This window comes from Thunnus maccoyii, chromosome 3 (genome assembly GCF_910596095.1).
Source record: "Thunnus maccoyii chromosome 3, fThuMac1.1, whole genome shotgun sequence".
Taxonomy (NCBI): Eukaryota; Metazoa; Chordata; class Actinopteri; order Scombriformes; family Scombridae; genus Thunnus; species Thunnus maccoyii.
The window spans coordinates 12,490,838-12,505,335 of NC_056535.1; the positions used below are offsets into that span (position 1 = coordinate 12,490,838).

The 14,498-nt window shown below is 38.7% G+C and overlaps 1 protein-coding gene across 4 annotated transcripts in view; it reads right to left on the reverse strand.

The window, feature by feature from the left end:
* Positions 1 to 13,513, reverse strand: part of dlgap4b (discs, large (Drosophila) homolog-associated protein 4b) — a 114,409-nt gene extending 100,896 nt beyond the window's left edge. For 3 of the 4 annotated variants that reach the window (XM_042406122.1, XM_042406124.1, XM_042406125.1), the window contains exon 1: positions 13,146 to 13,513. The gene's annotated coding sequence lies outside the window, so the exon portion shown is untranslated. The remainder of the gene's footprint in view (positions 1 to 13,145) is intronic. The other variant, XM_042406123.1, reaches the window with a different exon arrangement.
* Positions 13,514 to 14,498: the final 985 nt, after the last annotated feature.

Sequence of the window (14,498 nt, forward strand, 5' to 3'; positions counted from 1 at the left end):
ATGTTTTTATGCAGTGCATTCATGTGTCTTATTACACTCTCTTAAGTCTTTGTTTTAACATTTTCTCATAAATTGATAACTTAAAACATCTATTAGGGCATGTCCTCTTTACTACTACATCACCCAAGTACGAAACTGCATCTGAGCTGTTTCATTTATGCCATATAACAATCAACAATCTATATATTATATGTTATTATCACAGAAAAAAATGGCTAGTAGAGGCTGCAGTAATGTATCATAACAAATATGCCAAAACCAGAAAATACTGTATTGGAATATTTGATCCTTATTGCTCACATCTGTCATTGCTGCTGTAAAAAGCTGGTGTAATATGATAAGTGTTCTAGTGCCAGGAGGGCTTATTCCTTTCTTCACAACCTCTCAAACCCACTGACAAGTTGTCAATGACTCAGCCTGACAAGAGCAAGCAAGCAAGGTTAGCATGAATTAGCGCTCCAGTGCTAAGCTACTGTGACGCTGCAAAAAGGATGATATAATTAGCCTCACTCTCCTCAGATAAGCTAAGGTCGTCTCAGGCCATCCAATCAGGACCCGCTTATGATTTGACTGGCATAGATAACCTTGTTAATCCTGTATGACTCGTTAAATACACAGCGATCCAAAACTAAGGTTACAAACTAAGAGTTGATCTTTTAATGGATGGTTGGATAGCTTGTATGGGTTATTGAGAAGGTTGGAGTCTCTATTAGATCTCTTCCATAAAAAGCAGTGATAGCAGTTTTTTTCCTTATACTAGTTATCATTTCATGTATGAAGAGCATTTCAAGAAGGCCACATCAGAAAGCTTAAAATAATATTAATGTCTTATGTGTCCTTTAAAAGTGGTAATGAGGGGTACATTGAAGGCTTATTAGAGAGAGGTACATGATTTTTTCTTTTACAACTGTGTATTTCAGGATAAATTTACTCAATTTCCAAAAAAGAATAATAAAGGAGCATCATTTTGAGTATCAGTTTATCACATAACATACTACATACTGACTGATAAGAAATTTCAGTACAGAAATGCCAGACATACAGTATGTTTGTGGTTATTTATAAACAGTGTCACCAGTTCATTCACCAATGAGCTCAAACAAGCTGATTTTTCAACTGAAACCGCTGTTTCAACTGCTCATATCTTGGTCATAATTCTTTAAAAAACAAATTTGAGGGATCCTAATCAAAATGAATGTGTTTACGTAGCAAAAAAACAAACAAATAATGACTGATATAAAATCACACATTGACTACATTGACCATTGCTTCTTTTCCAGAGAAATCATGCAACTATCTTTGTTACATTCTGCCATTTTGTTTTCATCATCAACTAAAATACAATTCTATCAGCAGACAAGAACATCGATATTAAATGATTCTGCAATATCTGCACATGGAAACTACCGTATAGGTCAAATTAGGGAAAGATTGTGGTTATGGCAAATAAAATATGGTTAAATTGGGGCTTTGGCACTCCATAACTTTAGCACTTAAAATTTGCATTGGATGTAAATTGTGAGGTTCAGAATCATCCAATATGGACATAATTCCTAGATATACGGACTAACAAAATAATACTTCAATGATATGCAAGGTGATTATTTTACGTTCAATCCTGTAAACAGGTACATGCACACCTGGACATGTACTGTACTACACACACACACGGAATACATGTATATGTTTGTATAAAAACACTACTACAGAGATCAAGTTTAAGATAGGTTTAACACCTTTTTAGGGGGCATCAACTGTTAATCATATGGGAATTGTACCTCGGTGGGTGAGAAAGAAAAGTCAATATAAAGAGAAGAAAAGCAAACAAAGCCTTAATTGACACTGACAGAGAACAATACATGTGGAGATGAGAACCTGACATGTTGTTGTCTGTTGTGTTGAGAGACAAGCTCTCTTTGTCGTTACAGATCAAAGGCATGACCCTAGTATATAGATTTATTAATACACCACATTAAGTATATTTTTGTGTCTCCTGAGCCTCAACACTCATCACTGCTCACTTGTTTTTCTGGAGCTGGCATCTGAACCTCGCAGTTTCCCTCTCTGTCTGTTTATCTCCACACTTCTCTCTCAATCTTATCTGTGATATTCTTTATGAGTCACCTGCAGCTCTGCACTGCCGAGAACTCCAGTAATTACTCTAAAACAGCTCATATCGAAAGCCATGTCAGGTTTATTTTTATTTCAAACACAGGGCGTATCAAAGTGTGAAGAAGAATTCAAAAATCAAAATAAACTAAAAGAACAGAGAAAGATAAATTAGCATAAAAATAATAAATAATAACTAAACTGGTGTTAAAAAGTATTTACAGACTGTGTGAGTCTTAGCTCCTTGCTTGTTGCACACAGTTAAACAGACTGTACTGTAAATGCATAAAGTCTGAAATACACACACATGCACACACACTCACACACACACACACACACACACACACACACACACATTCACGAATTGATATCAATGTGATCATCTCCAGCTTTCATTAGGGAAACAATTGCTTTGGTTGGTTTGGTGAATGAGAAATTAGACAATAAATCACTTTCTGGAGTTGCAGAAGTTAATCAACCCCAAACAAATTCCAACAAAACATTTACACAGTCATGTGCAACAGCAAACAGCACAGTGCCAGTGCAATCAGTATCATGTCAGGCAATTAGTGAAGGGAAGCCAATGTCTCTCTGTATTCTTTTCCAAGTTGGGTCCTTCGGTCTTTTCAGTGCCATTAATTTATGCCACACTGTGTTATTTCTCCAGCAGTGAATACTGTATTAGTTAATACACAATTAGTGACAGAAAATCAGCCCACTGTAACAATGCAATTATGCATCATGGCTTACCCCAGCATGCACTGTATGTCACTGCTAAGTAATAATCCGTGACATTTTCGGACAAACACATTCCTGTTGTGTTACTTGCTGATGCTGAAGGATACAGACTAAGTAATGATGATTCAACCTCCAGTATATTGCTGTCTTCAGCTTAACACCAACGAACAGGTTCATCTTCCTCTGGTTTTTAGGAAATGATGAAGTTTCTGTCATTGGTGGAGCAGTGTTAGCCAGCAAAGCAACAGACATCAATGTGCCACCAACAGACACAAACTTCATCAACAGAAAATACAAGGAAAGAGAAACAGGTGAAGTGTTCCAATGAAAATAAAAAGTATGACAAAGCATATGAAAAAGTAAAAAGAAAAGGAATTATCCTTTGCCTTCTACAGATCAAAGCACTCAAGCAGGATAAGGAGCTGAAGAGAGATACTGTACTGCTGACAGGCTCTGCTTAAGATCTGCTGTGTCTTTATTTTTATATTGCACCAGTGCATTAAAGGTGCAGTGTGTAGAATTTAGTGGCATCTAGCGGAAAGGACTTGGCAGAAATGGAATATAATATTCATAAGTATGTTTTAATTAGTGTATCATCACATGAAAATAAGAATTGTTGTGTTTCCATTACCTTAGAATGAGCCCTTTATATCTACATAGAGAGCATGTCCTCCTCCATGGAGCCTTCCATGTTGCACCGCCATGTTTCTACAGTGGCCCAGAACAGACAAACCAAATACTATCTCTAGAGAGGGCCTTTCATGTATTTTGCGAGTTTCGCATCCACCATAGGTTCTCCTACATGCTTGGAAGGGGAGGGGGAGGGCTAACTCTAATCTCTGCAGTTAATTATTCACTTCTTTGTCCATAAAAAAACAATTTTGGTTGAGTAGCCTGTTGCTATTAGCTGAAATAAATATGCAGTAACACTGTGACTAAACAGTTACTCCATTACAGTATATATGTTTTAATATAGTGTACATGTATTATCACTATTTCTGGTAACACACACACACACAAACACATGAGCAGCGTGAGAGAGACAGATGAAGAGAGAGAGAGTGTAGTTATTTCTTTGGGCACTGGAAAGCAATAGGAGAGCCATAAAAGTGTTTAAAAGCATTTTACCAATCACTGGGGGAAGTTAAGGTCAATCCTAGATTAATTTGAGCACAGCCCAGAAATTTTATTTATTTATTTATTTGCAGTATATGTGAGGGCCAGGGGGTGCGAGCATGTATGTGTGTGTGTGTGTGTTTTGCTTCTGTAAGTAAATGACTGAGATTTTACTACAGGTGTGCTAGAATGAATTTTGCTAATTGCATTTAAGTATAGTACAAAATTAAGCTGTGCAAAAATCACATTGAAATAATACAATATCCTATGAATTTTTTGTTTTTTATCTCAGTCTATTACATCCTGCAATTACATCTCCTGGCCTCAACTTGAGACATTATTATGGGAGACTTCACTGTAATCTGCATGTAACATTTCTATGAGGGTATTCTTTAAATAAATAGATGGCAATATTAAAATTGACAACACACTGCCTTACTCTTTTAACAAGAAAAAGACAGCTGACCACTAATGGGTTACTGCAAGTGAGGAGAATGAGAGAAGAAACCCTAAAATTGTACACACTCATGGTAATTCATGAGCCTTTACCACAAATCTTTTCTAATTTAGAGAGCTAAAATGTGTCTGAGAGCAGTTTTTACATTTAGATTTTAACTGCTGTGATAAGTCGTAAAAAATGAATCAAAATGTTTAAGACTGTCAGTGTGTAATTTCTCAATCAGACAACTTCTCCACCTGCATTGCACAAGTAACACAGATGACATTATTATTCAGACTTCACAGACGGTATCTAAGTGAATCCATTCATCTCAACACCATGCGCGTGTGTGTGTGTGTGTGTGTGTGTGAAAGACAGCGAGATGATTACCGAGGCATTGTGAGTAGATTTAACAAGTAAACTGAACACAGAGGTGGGCCTCCTCTCTGCTTGTTCTTGTGTCCTCTAATTTCATTTTTTCACTCGGCTCTCTGGCGGGGGCCTTGCATCTCAATGAGTCTCTGTCCGGCTGGGAAGTGACCTCACTTCTAATACAGAAGAATTCTCTCATGCTATTCAGAAACTAGCAGCGGGTGGCAGTGGGTGTGGTGATGTTCTTTATAGGGGGATGAAGGGGTGTTGGTGTTCCCAAATAAGATACATCCTGCCACTACCTGACACACAAACACACACACACACACACACACACACACACATACACTTACAGTGGCAAAGTATGCCATACACACAGATACAAAATGATATTGTCAGAGAATTTGTAGCGTGTTGTCAATCAGGATAATGACCAATATACTACATCACAAAACATTTCATGTCTATATTAAAATAAATGGTCAAATGAATTGACTAGTAAACATTTTTGACTTAAAGGGATAGCTTGACATTTTGGAAAATTTACTTATTTCCTTTTTTGCCAACCAAGAGTAAGATGATAAGATTGATACCACTCTCACATGTGTACACCAAGACTGGAAGCACCAGAAGCTCAAACCATAAAAGGGTTTATGCGTTGGATGGGAAGTCAACTCTCAGAACCACTAGGACTTACAAATCCAGGGTGACGTGACAACTGAAACCTATTTTTCAGTAGCATCGCTGACTGATCAGTGCTAATTCACAGTAGTCATGGAAAAAAGTAATGGAACGATTATATTATTCGTAAAGTACACTTAGGTCAAATGCTTTGATGTACAATGTGTCCTTCTCCTGTATGATCACCTTCATACAGTATAAGTAACATTAGCATAATAAGGCTATAGAAAAGTAGCCTCTGGCTGCTTCCAGCTGTCACGTGACCTTCACCTTAATAATTGTAGCGGTCCCTCAATTTTCTCTGCAGTTAGATTGTATTTCATCATCTGGAAGTCACAGCACCCAGTCAAAAAAAGTCTGGCACATATCTTCCTGTAAAACCACAACATTTTGTTTTGACACTTAGGTTTATGTACAGATTAAACAAATTAGATAGTTCATTAGTGAGATTTAGAGGTGCTGGTAGGCAATTGGCAGCTCTTTCCCTCTGTTTCCAGTCTTTAAGCTAAGCTAAGCTAACTGGTTTTTGGCAGTAGCTTCATATTTACCACACAGGCATGAGAGTGGTATCCATCTTCTCATCACTCTCTGCAAGAAAGCAAATAAGTGTATTTTCCAAAATGTCAAAGCATTCCTTTAATGAGCTTAATTTAATGCAAGCATTTATTTTGTATTCCAGGTATTATTTATTCTAATTGTTCCTACAATTAACCTCAAAAAATATCAACATTATTCTCAATACTGTGGCTCAAAGCAGCTGCATCAGTATGTCTACATGAATTAGGTTGTTTTGCACATTAATTTAGGGACTAAATGCTCTCTTAGATATCATTATCAGATTGCAATGATACACAAACAACACACATACAGAGCTTCTGTTAATGTTACTTAATACAGTGTCAGCTGAGGTAAACAGACCAAGATGAACACACATCTCGCACAGTATATACACACTCCCACATCTGATCTGAAACCAAAAAAACTGAGCTGAATTCTCTCACACCAACGAGAACTGTTAGACTGCCAGAAATCTGCAATCAACCACAGCACTAAACAACCTTCAAGAAACCTCCAAAACCTCTAATCTGAATTACTGAAGGTATTAAACCTGAAACAGGCTTGTAAGTAACATCCAACTTTTCTAATTCTCTGCTGTGGGCCTGACATGGACCTTTTCTCTTGGCCAGGTTCCCGGGTGTATGCTCCGAACGTTATGATTGAGCTGCTGACAGCTTGACCTCTCCTCATGGAGACACGTCTTTCCACTGCAGCCATTTTCTCACCATTATGTTTAGCAATGGGCCTATGCCTGCCAGAGACAGGGGGCTAGTTGCTGAGGCTATCATTCATAGCAGAGAGGAGGAAAGGATTAAGGCCATTGAGAAAGAGCAGGAGAGAGAGGGGTCTGCATTTTAATGCAGGCCTGTGTGTGGAACAGCCTTGTTATTAGGTGGCTCGGTGGAGAGGGAGGGAGATGCAGTGGGTTGGTGGGAGGCGAGGAGGTGGGGGGATGGGGGGGATTAGGGCGAGGAAAAAAGGCAGATGCAGAAAAAAACAGAAGGAAAGATGAGCACGAGAAAGGCCGAAAAAGAAATAAAGAATGTAATCACAAAAAAAGAACACCATGTACGGTAGAAAAGAGAACAACTCTCTATAAAACTGCAACTACTGTAAACGTTACATTGTTTCATGTTAATTTAATAGTTGTATTGATGACAAAGAAAGAAATAATTCTTCCAGTGTCACTGATTGTGTGCAAGGTTCTTGGCTTATCTGTTTTTTTTCACTCTCAAAATATTTCAAAGTTTAAAAGTGTTTATTGCCAAACTGCGACATCATCCATGATTGCAGGCTTTGCATACATAAATCTTTATGATCTTTTACTTGTTTTCCATTCCATCTACTTTTGGAAACATTGGCAACCTTAAATTTATCAGTCAACATTTCAAAAACACACAATTTGAAAACATAATTGCTCTCTAAATAAAAATAGCTACATGTACTGCACTCTACTTTTACCCCAACATTGAATGTATTTTTTAAATGTGTGATGATAACCTCCAATATAGTCAAAGCGGATGTGACAGACTAAATTAAAGGCAGTGGCAAATACTTTTTGTCCTTAATGGGTTAAGGTGATTTTTTTTCTTGATTTTTTTTTAGACAGTTTCTGTGGTCTTCCAGATAAAGAAGTCTAAATTCACCAGTGACAAAAATACATTTCACTAGATGAGATTGGTTTAAAAAAAAAAAGAAGTCTCTTTTCAACATTTGGCTGAAGGAAATCATTTCACTTAGAGAGAGAAAAACAGTTCTTACAGCACTTCAAAGGAATTCTGCCTTACAATCAGACACCATCCACAGCTCATACAAAAACACAGACACACACACAAAGAGGCACTTGATGTCACACACATAGACATGTATACATTCAAGCACACAACCCCAACATGGATCCATCATAACACACATTTCACACACCACTGACCTCCTTCAGTCAGGATTGCTTGCTCTCGCACTCTGTTAGGCTACAGCCAGTTAATCACCTCAAAGAAAACAGCTGAAAAAAGAAAAGATCTCCTGATGATCACTTTACTGACAAAGGCAACATAATTGCTGTTGCACACAGGAATTGAATCCAGGTGTCTACATAACTAACACTTGTTACAGCTCATTCTTCTGGGTATTTGGTCTGTTGATCGCTTTCAGCTATCTGATGGAGGGTGCTTGTTTACACAAATAGTGAAACCTCTTGACAGACACATTATTATGACACATTATTTTTTTTTGTTTGCTGAGTTTGGATATATGCTTCCATAATTATTACAGTGCCAAGAAGGGATGTTAACAAATATCTTCTGCTCCAGTGGCTAACTGACTGACCACTACAGTATTCCCTAAGCAATAAAAACTATAATTAACCTATCAAATAAAACATAAAAACACAAAACACATGATTTGGCATTGATCTGAAAAAACCTGAGTATCATTTTAATTTCTCCCAGGCTTACCTTTGTTGAACTTAGGTGGGTGTTTTGCATACCTTTATATGGTCATTAGCAAAGCTTTGGAAAAGTGCATAATTATCCTTGGGGTTCCACTGAGTTTAAGCTTTGCAGAATAGAAAATTTGGAGACCCAGAGTGTGAAGAATCTCCTTAGTGGATGTTTTTTTGAATGCGTGACATGCATTTCAAATAGGCAGCAGATAAGCATGACAAATATGTACACAAACTGTGTACACACTGTATCTTTGTTCCATGTCTGACCAGGATCCTCATACAATATTGCCTCAAGTGAGATCTTTATGTACTGCTTTGCATTAGTGCACAGTGTTTCTCAAACCAAATATTAATGCATCTAGAATTCAGCATTATTCAAGACAGTTGAAAATGTTTAGTGCCAATGCAGGACATTCTCATGTTCATAATGTACAGCAAAAAAATAAGGGTGTGGTGGTTGAGATTGATGTATAATCTGTTTAGCTTTGGCACCAGAGGCCCAGGTCTCACACCAACAATACTGTTACAATGTTCTCCTAACTATAACTTTAGGTAGTTGCCTAAACTAAACCATATTTGCCACATACGAATATGGTATGAGTAGTAAATGGAGAAAAACTGACAGCGACCATACAAAAATATCACTAATAATCCAGTATATTGCAGAAAACACAAGTGTTTCCAACTGCCATAGTAGCAGGTCATGTTGTGAGCAGAATTACAACAGCCTTGTTGGTAAAGCTCCCCCTCTTGCCCGCCTGAACATGTGCCAACCCTAGTATCCCAGCGCAGCACAGCTAGCATGGCTATTAGCTGCAGGGCAGGTGAAAAGAGGGTTTGGCACCCATTCCTTAGCCTACCACCTCAAGGGACATGAGACGTAAGGTTTAATTAGAGTGGATAGTCTTGGGTTTTGGACGAGTAGAGGAGGCTTTAATTGATGTCAAAAGTGTCTTACTTCATGTCACATATACCAGCACTACACTGCTTTGATTTCGGGGGGGGGGGGGGGGGGGGGGGGGTTGGGAAAGAGTGGAAAGTTTGGGAGTGTGAGGTTGTGCACTCCAAGTTCCAAGTTCTTGGGTTTTAAGTAAAGATAGAATCAGCTAATTTGTGCTCATGACAGCTAAAATTGAATGTCTGAGGTTAAGAAGAGCAAGTGAGAAAAAGGTAAGCAAAACAAAGAGTTCAAGAGAAAGAAATGCAGCACTGACACTGATATGATCCTTTTCTAAAATCACACACCCTGTGGGTGTTATTGTTACCTTCTGTAATAAGAAGATGGGTGAGAATTGTGGCGTGACTTTATTTGAATGACAAACATTGTTTTCATTCAGTTCCATTATCCCTCCAGCAATCACAGCAGTTTCCTAAACAATATATTACTGATGGATGCTTTGGAGCCATTGCTTAGCATAATCCAGTTTACTGACAGTATTCTGGTTGATTATCATGCATCCAAACTAGCTTATTATAAGTAAAGCTTGCTTGTTGTCTCACATCCATTTTTATATTGAGAAATTGCTTATTGGCAAACAGAGAGCAAAAAAAGGGTGATTGACATTTTCACTGTGTGAATTATTCAGTTTTCACATTGTTGGTTATACCTGCTGACTGCTATGGAAGGTAAATAAACAAATGTGATGTCTCTTTTTTTGCTCTGCGATCAAAACAGTGCACACTCTTCATCCAAAGCTACATGTAAAGGTCTTGTAAATATGTAGATGTGAAGCTGTGATCTATTTCTGAAAAAGCCTTATTGAGAACAAGCAGAAAAAGGACACAGAGATATGAAAGATTTGGTTTCTTCTGCAGAAACAGTTTCCAACAGGGAGAGAATGACGACATCTTATCTCTCTGGTGAGGGCGTTTAAATATAGACTTCTGCTACTTTATCTGGTTCTGCAGCTTCAGAGTCTGTTCACATACTTCCTTTTATGTTTTCATCCCCTGAACTTCAGCGTCAGTGCCAACAACTTTTTTGTAAACCTTTTCTGTACAACAACAACAACAACATTATAAGTCCTATTTACTGCAGCCATTAAGGCGTCAACTTAAATATGAATTATTACTGAGCCCACACACTTCAAAAAGACACAACACCCTGGCGAACTCTCTGCAGAAAAACAAGAGGGAAAAAAAAGATTTTTCCCATTTCCCCATATTGCCTTCATTCCTTCATTGGTGCAATATGGTGTAATCTAGCCCCACTGACTGAGCAGTGGAATACACACCTCCGACTCTGCAGATATTTAATACAGGGCTGCTCTATACATTATAAATGGCCCTCTGCAATATACCATCCTTCTACAATGAAGCCACTGCGCAAATAGAGAAAATAGAAATGACCTGCCCTTGAAATACCACTGGGGTTTGGAACTTCTATTCTGGTGCCATTTCTTACCATCCATACAATATGTGACATGAAAATGCAGGCGTTCATAACTGACTTAAATAAACAGATGATCCTGTTCTTAGGTCAAAGAGGTCATCCTGTACAGTAGGCAGCTCTAGAAGGAGTGCCTGAGATGAGGAAAACAGACACAAACTATCAATTTGTGACACAAGATATATGTGAGAGGTTCGACTAGAGAAGTGCAAAGATCACAGATTTTATCAAGTAATATCCAACATGGCTGTGGGTTGGTATGCTTCTTTGTGTGTGTGTGTGTGTGTGTCTGCGTGTGTGTGTGTGTGTGTGTGTCTGCGTGTGTGTGTGTGTGTGAGAGAGACAAGCAGAGAGGGCAGAGTACTGCTGAGAGTGACGAGATGCGATGAGACACAGTTTGAGTGAGTGCATACTAGCAGGAGGGAGAGAGAGGTAGAGTGTGTGAAAGTGGATGAGAGAGCGAGAGAACAAGAGAGAGAAGATGGACATAAATGGCTACGAGTTAGCATAACCTACAAGTTTTTTTTTTTCCTTTTTTTTTTTGCAGTTAAGGCAAATTGAGGCCACTAACGCAGCAGTTAGGCTGCTTTTCAGGTCACTCAAAAAGCTGTGCTAAAAGGGTAGCTAGACCTAAATCCACTGTTAATTTAATGGAATGAAAGACACCGCAACCTACTAAAAAGGATCTGAGCATATTGTAGTACATCAAGCAATTACAACTCGTTTCATGTCATCTATACAGTAGAGCCACACTGGGGTTAATTTGATTAAACTGTTGGGAAAAACACTATTGATTTATCGTGATTAGATGATCCCTGGCTGCACACAGCTGGATCTAGATCAGTTAATTGTGTGGCTTCCTTTAAAGTGCCTTATCTTATTATTATTTATGACACTCGGATTACAGTTTGCCACCGTTTTTACTCTAAAAACATCTCCTCTACCCTCAATATTCTGAACTGGCCCACTCAGCTGTGAGTGGTCAGAGCTTTATAGGTGATTCATTTGGGTTTGTGGAGTAATTGACCTTGTAAATATGGGACTGGGAGTCTGAGCTAAATCATCATCTCTGGAAGCAGGCTAGATGTTATGATGCTCCAGTGGCCATACAGCAGCCATTTCTCATTTTTTAGCATTTGAAATCAGTATCATTATTTGCAGAAAACTAATCTTTCACTAAATATGAGTTTTTCCACCTGCCATAAAACAGATGGCAGTTCTAGTTGTCACAATTCTTAGTGCGACCAACACAGTTAAGAAAACCCTTCTTGATCCATGGCTCTTGAGAGTGTCAGGGCTGGAGTGCTTTTAACTAATAAAATGATCCCTCTTGATGTTCAACATTGAAAAGGGGCAGTTATAACAAGTCTCCCCAGTTTCCTCAGTGCCACCTCATATTGTGCGGAGAACAAGCTGCTATTTCTCAAGTCTTGCACACATTACTTTGACAGCAATATGTGACATAGGCTATAACATTGAGTCAAATGTCAAATGCTACTGCCTGGAGGATCTCTTATTGTATCCTCTATTTACAGCTACCTTGTGAAAATGACTATATGTATTTATATGAATTAAAATAATCATATAGGAAATTCCAGGAGGTGATAGATATGATGTCTAGTAATACCATATGAGCAAAAATAAACTGTATATGACATCACAGCACCAACACTGCATGTGTCTGTACTGTAGAAATGCAGTATTTTTTTTTTTACAGAAAAATCTTGTGGCACAAACAGCTCTCTAAGTCAGATTGTATTACTTCTTGTTGCTGAATGCTCTCCTTATGATTTACATGCATTGAGCTGCCCATGTAGTCCTTGATTAACACGAGAACACGTTTGTGTCACAGATGTCAGCTGGCCCGTTACCACCCAAGACTGCTCATCTCCATTACGCATTGCTTTACCTGTCAAAAATACAGATTGCTGAGAAACCCGCGGAGGAGAGGCATCATTTCAGACATATACATCACAACATCATACAGACAGATCTCTCACTGTTGTTTGTTTAACCACACGGACACCAGCGTCCTGTGAGAGTGCCTGTGAAATTTCCATGAGATAGCCTGTAGCCTGTCTTCTGAACCCCGCAAAGGCGCAGTGTAAATAATGACTCCAAACCAGATTTCTACAGCGTTTGAATCATCATGAGTCACCTTCCCACCCACTCTGGACGAAATGTTCACTCCTGCCTGACATAATTTACTTAATATGTAAAACACAACTACATTCAGAGAGCGATATGTACAAACATCAACCGGCAAATCAACAGTTTTGGTCTCCGTGGAGCCGTTTTACCTTCGGTGTAGAGCGCCTCTTGAAAATAGGAGAAGACGACTTGGAGGATGTATCCGTGTTTTGTCCGTAACTTCCCGAACAGGGCATCTGTTTTTCAAGATGTGTAGATAGAAAAGAGGAGAAAGACCTCTCTGTGGTAAACAGCAGCGGCGGCGTTTTCCGTTGAAAGCCGGTATTTGTCCTTTAACGCCTTATTTGTCCGGTGAGTTTGTGTGTCTCCTGCGGGGGGAAAAGCAAGAACCCCGGTCCTCTGCGGTCTCCATTACCGAGCTCTATAATTCACCTCTGCGTTTAGAGGCGACAGACAGACACATAAACAGGTAGATAGAGAGGAGGACTGCTTGTGTCTGTCAGGCTGTCAGGCGAGCCGGGATAGATAGATACTGCTGCAAGCAAGCAACCAACAAACTCCTGAGAGAGAGAGGGGAGCGAGAGAGAGAGAGAGAGAGAGAGAGAGAGAGAGAGAGAGAGAGAGAGAGAGAGGGGTAAAAGTGAAAGGCTTCAATGTATCCAGGCATTCATTTTTAATTATTTGTGTTTACTCAGATGATTTTAACCCACTTACTGCAAGTTATCATATCATTATGCTAACTATGTTGTTGTGTTTCACACATCTGGATGTATTTTGTGAGTCAATCAATCAAAAATTAGCAGACTCTTGAAACTTGCTTCAGTTGTGTAAACCTCAGTAGTCTGCATTAAAAGTCCAGCAATTTAGCAATGTAATTCCATAAGGTTGGGTGACTCACAAAGATAAAAAAAAAAAAAAAAACAACAACAAAAAACAAGGGGTCAAAATTGATCTAGCATTCTGATTTTTGGTCCCAGGTAGCTCGAAAACCACTGGATCCTACATTTTTCTCTGTTTTCTCCAAGTAGTTCAACTAGTTTCTGCTTAAAGAGTACCATATGGAAATGAATGAATGAATGCATGTAAAATGGTCAGAAAAGCTGTAAGGTATACATGATACATAGACAGTAGGTCAAACTTGTAAACACAGTGATATGAATGAAAGATTGCGTGGCTGAACCCTCTGAAGGAGAGCGTGGTGCATATCTAAATGTTTTGTTATAGGTATACTGTAGGTATACAGTATATGTAGTGAAATGAACTGAGAGAGAGAAAAATATATGTAATGAATCCAGTTTTTTTTTTCCTGAAGGATGTGTTGATTGTTGTCTCACATTAAGGGAAAACAGCCAACAGTGCTGAATACAAATTAACCCTGTAGATCTGCCCATCTGTTCTTATCGGACTGCTCTTTCTGTGCAGGGAACGTAATTCTTTTCGTCACCCTCTGCTTTAGCGCTGTATGCAGTCTGCATGTCATGCCAATAAAGCACAGACTGAGG